Raw genomic sequence first — 11,275 nt, forward strand, 5'->3', positions numbered from 1 at the left:
TAGTCACGTGGACTAAATCATATAAAGCATGCCTTTCTGTACTCATATACTTCTCATCCAATCCAGATACCTACTTACCAGGTCCCCCGACCGTGTTCAAAATGTACAAGAGAAGACCATGTACCGAAGAACCATTAAGATTTAGTGCAATTAGGATCTATTTACAGATTTGTATCATTGGGGGACAGGACCTTTGAAATCTATCAAATTATCCATCTACCTATCCATCCCAGTTTACTTATTAAAGGGTCATGACTTTAATGTAAATGTATGTAAATATGAACCGTGCATTAGTAGCCTTTCCTGAGTTAGATTGCTATGTACATGTACACATAAACAAAGTGCTTATCTTGCTGTAAAATGGAGGTTTTTGTGCTAAGAGATGTAATAAAATAAATGTAATAAGCTGACAGCAATGGATTATAAAATTCACAAATGCAAAGTTGATACTTTGGAGAGAACAACCTTTACAATGAATGAACTATAAGACAGTATAACAACTTCCTCATTGGTTTTGAATGTCTCGGTGCGGATGACTCTTTCACTCTTTGTTTCTTAAACTAGACTTGTTTTTTCTTGCGGTATATATATCTTACTTGAGCAGATAGGGTGTTGTATAAATTGTGTCACATTGAGAAATATTTTTGCTTAACTTCTTTGATGTTGTGTGACTTTGTTCCTTGCTAGATTTTGCTCCCACTCAAAACTGGCTTTGCATTGTCCTCTGCCATAATGAGCAACAGTACTGTGCAGCCCAGAGCATCCAATCCATGACAGATGAAGTGTGCGTGTGTGTTTTTGTGTAGGCATGTTTCAATCCTCTGAAGTGATTGTATCTTCATATTCATTTTTCCACGCTTTAATTATTTTCTCCGTGTTCACAGCAACTGAGCCATTAAAGAGAAATGATGTGAACAATTTTCTAAACCATCCACCCGGCAGAACGCCTGACCATCTATTCTGTTACAGTTGAGCCCATCTAGTGGGTCAGATTACAGTAATAACTGAAACATTTAAATTGGTCGAAAGTATTCCCATCACGAACCACGCGCTAGATAGTTTTCAGTGTCTCAGATTTCACAGCATTGGTATTTAAACCTTTACGTGGAATCCCCTGGACAACCAAAATAGAAGAAACTGTAACCCTACAAGTAAAGCTTCACACACACACACAATCTCTCTCTCTCTTTCTCTTTCTTTGTTAATGTGTTTCTTCTGGGTGTAATCTGACAGCTGAAGAGAGTCCTGTGTTTGACAGTTGTGATGAATAGAGGGATGGTGGGATTAAAGGGAAGAACAAAAACAGAACACGGCAGCATCCAATGAATCACTTCAAACGACGTTTGCTCTCTTCAAAACTAGAACAAACATGTATGGTTTTATCCATAGTCCCGTGTGTACCATCTGTTGCATTTCTATGGCAAACTTGCATTACTGACCGTTATGGAACAAACATGTATTTACATACATTAAAATGTATATTATTTGACACGTAATAAATTCAATATTTAGACCTTAATATTGTAATTTTCCAAGTCATTCATACATCAAGATATATAATCAAATAGTATTTGATATAATACTAACACACACACATTATTTGCATTGAAAACTGTAATATAAATTCAAAAAGCTTTATACTAACGGCTCTGTAAGGCTATACAGTGGTGTTTTTAGATAAGAGCTAACATTCACATATGTGACACATTAACAAGATGAAGTTTAGCAGGTATAATGTTTACCATGCAATTGTTTACCATGTTAGTTCATCACTAAACATGAAGTTCAGTGGATGCTGAAGGACATATTCATTTTTGGCAGATAAACATTTTGTGCTGTTTATACATTTCACTAAGTTTTACAAATGTGAACCTCATGGTGGCACTAAAAAAAGGTCAGAGGGACACCAAGGTCATGGCATTTTTCCTCAGGGGATCATGTAGGTCTGTAAAAAAATGTGTCTGCAATTAATCTGAGAAGGGGTAAATAGTTTCTCTGGCCATCTTAGGTAAAATGTTGAAAACAAACCAGGCAGCCCTCACATTTAGGGGATCACAACAAGGATCCTTTTGTTTTACTCGATAACTGGCACATTTAATTAGCAGTAGCTATTTTGATGATTCTGACACCCTGCAGGGTTTTGACCTGCTTTTCTCTGGCTCAAACCTGAGCACATGGCTACACATACTGGGAAAACAGACACACAAATACACACACACACACACACACACACACACACACACACACACACACACACACACACACACACACACACACACACACACACACACACACACACACACACACACACACACCACACACACACACACACACACACCACACACACACACACACACACACACACACACACACACACACACACACACACACACACACACACACACACACACACACACACACACACACACACACACACACACACACACACACACACACACACACACACACACACACACACACACACACACACACACACAGGCAGATTCAGGCAGAGAAATTCTGCATTAAGAATCGAGCTTATTAGATGGATAACCTTGCCTGCAACCACATGGTGTCTGCTCAGGTGTTACGTCTATTGGTTTCCTTCTTAGGGCACCTGCAAACACTATTTCTACCACCCGACATCACTTTTCCCCTCCAACTCTTCATTAAGTCATGTAATCTGGAGGTTCAGGGGTTACGGCGTAATCATACAACTCCATTTCAACTAAGTCAGCAGATATTGGTGAAATGCCAGGGCTAAAAGGGGAACATATTGGTTTACAACTCAACACAAGTCCCCCACACATTATCACTACATTTAGGTCTGTTAAAGCTCCAAACATATACTGCCTTATGTCACAGGTAGCTATGACTCGTATGAACAAACACACGCACAGCATGGACAAGCTTTGGGCAGGCAGGTCAAAGTTAGAGAGAATACGTAATTGTCCATCACAAATAGATGAACATTTGTCTGTGATGTGGCTTGAAAGTAAAGTAAAGAATGTTTTACATATTTTAACATTCATCTGCAATCAGTAGTTACAGCATGGCAGTTGATACACATCCTGTTATCCATCATGGGACTTTGCCTCATTAGTGAGCAGGTTGGAGCCACTCCAGAGCCCATTTCCTTTTGCTGAACAATGCATAAATAAGAAAAATATGTTTTCAGTTCAGATTCAAGCAGAGTGGCTGTGATGTGTTAAAATGGCACATGTTTCAGTTTGTGTGAAACGTTACAATATGAGCACCATAATGTTGTATCATGAACAATGAAGAGCTTGCTTCAGATCAGAGGGTTGGACCCCAGCCAGATGGTATACAGATAGAAGCCATACAAGTCATTATGTTGTGTACGTTCACTGCTGAAGCTACTCACATTGTGCACACACGCGTTTAAGCCTGTGTTTACATGGCTTTCTTAAAAGTGTATTCAGGAAATGCATTTAGTGTGCCAATTGTTTATCCTGGGATGTAATTAACCGGCAAGTCAGAGATTATTACAGTATTAACAAGAGGGCAAGTTAGAGATAAAGATAAGAATAGCAGGGAGATGAAATCATTTAATTAAACCTGACCCTTTTCTAGGGGAAAAACATTCACACATGCAGACAGCAATCATTTTGAGTGACACACAGTCTGACAAGTGACTGGAGAGCCTAGAATTAGTCTTCCCTTTGGGGATCTGTGGCCTTAATACTGGTGTGGATGGAAATGACTCATTAATTATCTCAAACAAGATTCCAAAAAGCTTGGTCATCGCCTTGAGCTTTATTTGATGTTATTTTCTCAAGTTTATTCAATACTCACAGAATATTCATTCATCTTATTTGTCCATGGCAGTGCAGAATTGTGTGGGTCATGCTGATTAACAAGGTCTCATATTGTTGCCAAAGAAGAATATCCTCCAGCCAAAGCCAGCCATCACAGTTCTGATTACGGGGCTCCAGACAAAACACGAAGGGAGTTCATTTCTAGTGTCATTTCCTTTCTAAAGGCTAATGACTTTCCAGATAACAAATATGGTGGGGTTATCCCAAGGGCTGGTCATTGAGAAGTTAAATCACGTCTTCATTTCAGCGCCAACAGAGGATCCGCAGATTGTAATGATAGCAGGCGATTGCTGCTAAGTAAACACATTTCCCTGGAGACACCTCACCTGAAATGCAACAGCCCCTTTTTCACCCTGAACAGCTCAGTGTGTGTGTGTGTGTGTGTGTGTGTGTGTGTGTGTGTGTGTGTGTGTGTGTGTGTGTGTGTGTGTGTGTGTGTGTGTGTGTGTGTGTGTGTGTGTGTGTGTGTGTGTGTGTGTGTGTGTGTGTGTGTGTGTGTGTGTGTGTGTGTGTGTGTGTGTGTATAAGTTGGAAGTGTGTTTTTATATCCCTTTGGTTTGGAGAAGAAGAGAAATTGATTAAATTCTCTGAACTGTTAGGTAGGTGAAAGCCAAACAGTGAATTTAAAACAAAGACAGTTGACGCCCCTAAATATACCACCATGTATAAGAAGACCACAAGAAGAAGTGTGATGAAAAGAAATTGAATGGAGGAGATTGAAATAGATAAGCGCAGAGCTGCATAATATTCCCACAGTGTGAGCAACTGATATGAGATGGAGGAGATGGACATTGAGAAAAGGAAATAAGTGATGGAAAGAGGAGTGAACACAGCGGAGGGAGGGGATAAGAGGGACACTGTCACTAATCATGGAGGAAGGTCAAAGCTATTCCACAGTTGAGAGAATCTCATGATGCAAATCAGGTCCGACTCTCAGTCAGATGCCAGAAGAGACGCCCAGAAATCCTGATGTTGCTTGATAACATATAGAGAGAAATTCTGCATTTAAAATATTCTCAGTCTGTTACAAGCAAGATGTCAGCGCCATTTTACTGAGTGAAAAGGCCACATCTGTCCAAAGAAGAAAGAAGGGGAATCTTGTGTAATTTGCACAGCTGAATGCATTCTGGCTGACTGACTGGTACAAATATATAACCGTCGATGTGGCAAGTAAACAGCGGGAAAAGAAATGAGTTGGAGAATAAAGGGGGAGGGGGAGAGTGTGACAGCTTTCCATCCCCAGTCTTTGAAGAGCAGCATGGTGCCGGAATGACATGGGGGAGAACAGTTCAAATGAATATGAACATAGCTTTGACCTGAATGCATGAACTGACTGCAAATTTACCATAAATCGCATACATTTCTAATTCTAAAATTGCATTTGGTCTAAAAATGCACAAAATAAAATATGGAATACATTGACAAATATTCCCACAGCATGTAAGATGACTCTGTCGAGCTGCTGTTAATAAACCATATCTCCAAGAAGGATGTTCATGTAAAGGGAAGTGCAGTATAGGTACAAGGACGGCGAATACATTACATATGCATACATGGCAGGGATGTAGATGGCAGAGTAATTGCAGTGCTTCATGGATAATGATGACCCGGTTAGCCCGAAAGCGTATTGGCTGCCCGTTTCTCTGATTCCGTCAGCGCAACCAATGGGAGCCGTCGCTACCGTTTCAGATGTGGGGATGAAGGGGCAGAAAGAGGGGGGTGTGAAACACAGAAAAATAGAGGTGAAGGCAGAACAAAAAATGGGAATGTATGACGTGGGGAGAGAAATGGATGTAGATGCAGAATAAAAGAAAGCAGGAGAGAGCTGAATCCTTTGTACTAATAAACAAAGGTGACAATCCCTGAGCACTGATAAAACCGTTCAGCTTGTGGATGTTCAACACCAACAGAGCGTGTGTGTGTGTGTGTGTGTGTGTGTGTGTGTGTGTGTGTGTGTGTGTGTGTGTGTGTGTGTGTGTGTGTGTGTGTGTGTGTGTGTGTGTGTGTGTGTGCTGTTCAGCTCTGTGTATGTAAGAAGATGGTGCTTCACACGACATACTGTAGGGCGATCATCACATTTCCAGGATGCTCTTCTCACCAGAAACCCCAGAGGAGGATACAAAAACCCCCATATACACATACACACGTATGTATACACACATACATGTGGCTCTGTAAACACTGTAGAGCAAGGTCATGATAAGAAACATATCATTGTGAGGAGGAAGAGGAGGAGCGTGATCACACGGTAGGACGTTTCTAGAAAGGTCATGTAGGCAGCTGAAAAAGAAGTGTGTGTGAAAAAGCTAGAAATTATGAAAACAGGCAAATTCACAATAGCTGGCTGCAATTGATTATGCGCATGTACAACAAAGTAATGCATTCCACAACAGTCCTTCACAATCACTTGACCTCCATGCCAATTGTTACTAGGGGAAAACAGTGGTCGTCTAAGGGTGGGGAGGGTTTTAAGACCAACCAATAGACCAAGCTTAAGAGCAGCTAAAAAACAGCACTATGGGAACATTTAATGTCAAGAATTAATGTATCATACAATCGAAATTATGTGAACAGCTACCAATGAAATTGCTTTGTCAACTGCTGCTTCCAAGGTCAATAATTATCTCTCAATCTCAATATCTGTGTCTTGTATAAGGGAATATTGGAAAACTCAAAATATAGTGAGTGTTTGCTCCATTCCCTAAAGTTACTGGAGCTCCCACTACACAGCTATTGTCAAGTAATGCGTCTGGAGAAGAGTTTAACTTACTGGGGCTCAGACAAGGCCCACCGGACGCCTTGATACTGTATATGTTAAAGCACTGGTGAAGCCCCAAGCCTCAATTTGTTAATTTATTTACAACCTTTCTTCAACATAGCAATGTTGCTGTCTTCTCTGACCTCATTAAGTCCCCTGTTTATGCCAAGGACAGCTAGAACTACAAAAATAAAATTGCAAAAATATCCCTTTAAAAAACCCACACACTACCATAGGGATAATGTAGTTGAAACAGTGATCGCATTACTGATAACCAATAGTGAAATGTCTCCTCTGGTACCTCCTCTGCTCTGAAAGAATTGGCTAACGCAGGACAAATGTCATTATCCAGTGCTAGAACCGGATAAGAGAAACACTTTTCCACTGATTCATCAAAGGTTTTTTGTCCCGAAAAGCAGCTCAAAAGTAGCGAAAGCAGACGAGTTCCCCTGAAAGAATATCAGAGCAGTCAGGGTGCTTGAGCTACTGAAAAGAAAGCTGTGGGACTCTGGCATTGAAGACACACAGAGATGATTGGAGTTCTCCCCAGGGAGCATCCGGTTAAAATTCAAGGACTCTCTGTCGCTAATTTTTGCCCCCTCTAATGCTCATCTCGCTCCCTCTCTCCCTCTTAGCGAGGTCACGGCTGAAAAGTTTCAATGATGCCCCAGGAGGCCGAGAATAATCATCCAAGTGTGCATCTGCATCCGTGTGTATATCCAAGCGCATGATTGACCTTATGTGTGCACAATGTGCTTTTATCCATGTGAATAGCATGTATGGATGTGTAGGTGGTTGACCGCTCAGTGGCCTCTGTTCCAGCCTTGCAGGGTCATCAGATATCTGGCAGCACCATTTTGCTTCCCATACAGACCCTCTGATGTAAGGCAATAAGCACTTAAGCCTTTCACCTGTGATTTCCTCTTCGTCAAGCATCATGCAAACTGAGGGCTTGTGGAACTCCTTTTGGGGCATTCAATAAGTGTCACTCCACTTCTTTAACCGCAAACATCGAATGCGAGTCAAAGAAAAGCAAGCGCTCCGTAATGAGATCAATGGCTGTCTTTGAGGGAAAAGGCTGATGAAATAAACTGTCTGGTGCATGTTATGCCATCAAAGCTATTCAGCAGAAATCTGGAGAAAACAGCATCCATAATCACCACTTGACGTACTGACAAACATCCTTTGGGATTGGTACTGGAAGATGCACAAACCTATCAAGCAACACATTGTGGTGACAGCCAAGAACACACACACACACACACACACACACACACACACACACACACACACACACACACACACACACACACACACACACACACACACACACACACACACACACACACACACACACACACACACACACACACACACACACACACACACACACACACACACACACACACACACACACACACACACACACACACACACACACACACACACACACACACACACACACACACACACACACACACACACACACAGCTAGGCTGACTTGTGCAATGCCAATCCCATCCTATCTGCTTAGTACGCAGTCCTTCCCAAGGACAGAGGAGACAGAGAAGAATCTGTTCTATCTTCATGTGATAGCGCCCTAACTGGTGGGAGGAATGATAGAGAGCGAGAAGAAAAAGAGTGAGCACTGCAGGAAAGACGCTGACAGCTCGCCGTTCGAAAATAGCCCGAATGGTGCGGCTCCAAAATAATTCCCTTTTTTCCCCCCCGATCCTAACTTCAACCACGGTGGCTGAATTATTCATTCTAGACCAATGACATGCAGAGATGGGGACAAAGAGTCATTGCTCTATTTTGATTCATATAATAAATTCATGACTCCATTTTTAAAAGGAAGGAGGAATAGCAGGGGGGTGGGGGTGAGGTGGGGTTCAGTTGAGGGCCCAGGTCAGAAAAGTGTGAAACAAGGATGATACAAGAGTGAGAGAGAGAGAGGGGAAACAAGAGATCCAGGAATAAAGACTTACAAATGTAAAAGAAAGTGGAGGTGGAGATGAATGCCTTCAAGTAGCTGCTCAGTAAAACCCCACACCCACAGGTGCTGCTGACACAGCATACTGTATCAACTGAGAATAAAGCTGACAGAAAACCAAGAAGAAGAGGAATGAATCAAAAGTTTATAAATACTTTATTGGGATAAATACTGTACGTGAAAGTATTTCGAGTCATATCTGAATACTAGACATTGAAGTATTCACAAAATCAGATATATATATATGATGGTGACACTGGCCCTACAAGTGTTGAGGTGGTCCACTTTAACATGCATGAGATTCCTCAGCTCTCAAAAAAAATCAATACCTAACAAGTTCAACAAAGTCAATTGCATCTATTACAGAAATCTTTACAAAGAGCTCAAAACAAAACAGTCTAACAAATGCCAACACCAGAGACAATTATTGTATTGCTTCAAAAGTCTGACGGGAGTGTGCCGGAACAAATTATACTATGATGGAAGTATTGCAAGTTTCCCTTTTACAGGTAAAAGGTTTATAAGAATTAGGATTATCTTCTCCCCTAGCATTATATTATTCTGGGGAAACTTTCCAAACAGGACTGAAATAAACTGTTTCTTATCTTGAACAACTTTTTACCAAAAACAGCTGTTGGACAAAACGTGTCATCTTATGATCAGACTATTACAGTTAGTTAGAGGAACTAAGGTAGCAGAAGGAGAACCAATAAGAGAAAGAAGAAGATAAGTAACTCACCACAGGCTTTTGTCCTCTCTAAACAAACAAGTCACTTTAACAAGCAGCTGAAACACACGAGTCAGGGGACACAGGACTCCACACAGTCAGTCACGCAAGTCCATCCAAGCTCTTTACTTCAGTAAACAAAACAAAAATCTAAAAATAATTCAGTCCTCTTTTCTCCGCTTGTTTTCTTTTTTGTTTTAAACAAAATAGGAAGTTCTCTTGAATTTGCTTTCAAATGCTGCTTTGCTAAAACTAGTGAACACACAGAGGGCGCCACGCAGTGAAGCACATGATGTTAGTAAGTTTGCTGTATACACGAGAAAGAGGCGACTAACCTTTAGCAGATACTGTATACATTCACACAGTTACTCAACTACTGGCCTCTTTATTATACATGACACTTATAAAGGACAAAGCGACACATATGTGCTGGCATCCCCAAGTGACTTCCACATGCCTCAAGTCCTGAAGGGAGGCTGGCGCACATGTGTGCCTGCCTGAATGAGTGTGTGTCTATGTGTGTGCGTACACACACCATTGGTTAACAGTCCCCGGGCTTCTCCAAGCCTGTTTGTGTAGCAGTGACGCAGAAATAATGTCTGAATCTGTGCTCCCTCAGAGCCAAATGTATGTGTGTGTGAGTCTGTGTGTGTGAGTAGAGTGGAGGGTCAGTGCTGAAGGACATAACAGAACATCTGTGCATCTACATATTCACCCAAACAAATAATTCCCACAGCAGGGTGAAGGAAGATTAATGTGGTGAAAATGAACAGCCACATTAAATGGACAGAAATAGAACCCTTAGATGCACTGCATTTGAGCAATTCCACCAGTAAGGGAATACAAATTATAATAAACGTTTACATGGCTTAGTTGAATACTCAAATCTGATAGGCTAATGTGGATATTCCAGGATATTTTTACTAACAGATCGCTATTAAGGAGAACAGACCGTTAGCAAGGATAATCCAGGGACTATGTGCAGTTATATCAATCCGCAGAAATAAATCTAGTAAAATTAACGTCAGCTGTGGACAACAAAGTTTAGTTTCCTCCATCAGAGAACAATATGGAATACTTTTTGAATATTCTTTTTTATATTTGTGGAGAGCACAAAACTTTGGATTTATGATTGCTAAACTGTCTCAGTAAAGATAATAAAAAAAACAGGTCAAAAGACAGAGCACTGGAAGTCAAAGAAATCACCCCTGAAAAAGGGTTAGGGTCACGAAGAAAACACCAACGGGAACACGGTTTGGGCTCTGGAAGTGTTTAAAGACTGGTAAATGGAAAATAAAATGTCAGAGGACTTGGATATTTACAGAAAACCTTGATCAGTGCTGCCATCGCTTTAAGTAACGTTGCTCTCACCGTGGTTCCAGCCCTTGGTAAAACGTTAAACATACTATTTATTTTCTTAGCAGAGGCAATGCAATTATTTAAAAATGTAAAGTGTATTGTGTATTTAATATAAAAAATGAACACCGACAGTGATCGGTATCCAGATGCCTTGCTGCACATTATCCCTTACTTATAACATATATTTCTGGAAATATTAGTAAAAAATCACTCCTCTGGGTGCAGTGATACCCAGTAGTAATTGAAAAAGATCACATTATTTATAGGGCTGTCAAGTTAACGCGTTAATAGCTAATTATTTTAACGTGCGATTAACGCATGTGTATTTGTCCTCGGCCCGCCCCGTAGTTTCAGAGCCCAAAGGCTTGACGTTGTTTTTGTTAGTTAGTTGGATGGTGGGAGATTCTAGCGAGAGATATGGATACAAAAAAATATGTTTTAAACAGCAAGCCAAGCACACAGCTGATGCTGACAGCTCGCATGCGGCAGACCACCCTTGAAAGTTTGCCAGGGAGACGCCTAGCTAAATGGGTGGCTACAGCTTAACATTGAGGACGAGGGGCTGCGTTAGATCATTCGGATTGCATCCAACGTGTCGA

At 41.1% G+C, this 11,275-nt stretch overlaps 1 protein-coding gene across 2 annotated transcripts in view; it reads right to left on the reverse strand.

Annotated features, from left to right (window-relative positions):
* Positions 1-11,275, reverse strand: part of LOC117462714 (leucine-rich repeat and immunoglobulin-like domain-containing nogo receptor-interacting protein 3) — a 40,046-nt gene that overhangs the window by 20,685 nt on the left and 8,086 nt on the right. The window lies entirely within an intron of this gene.

This window comes from Pseudochaenichthys georgianus, chromosome 17 (genome assembly GCF_902827115.2).
Source record: "Pseudochaenichthys georgianus chromosome 17, fPseGeo1.2, whole genome shotgun sequence".
Classification (NCBI taxonomy): Eukaryota; Metazoa; Chordata; class Actinopteri; order Perciformes; family Channichthyidae; genus Pseudochaenichthys; species Pseudochaenichthys georgianus.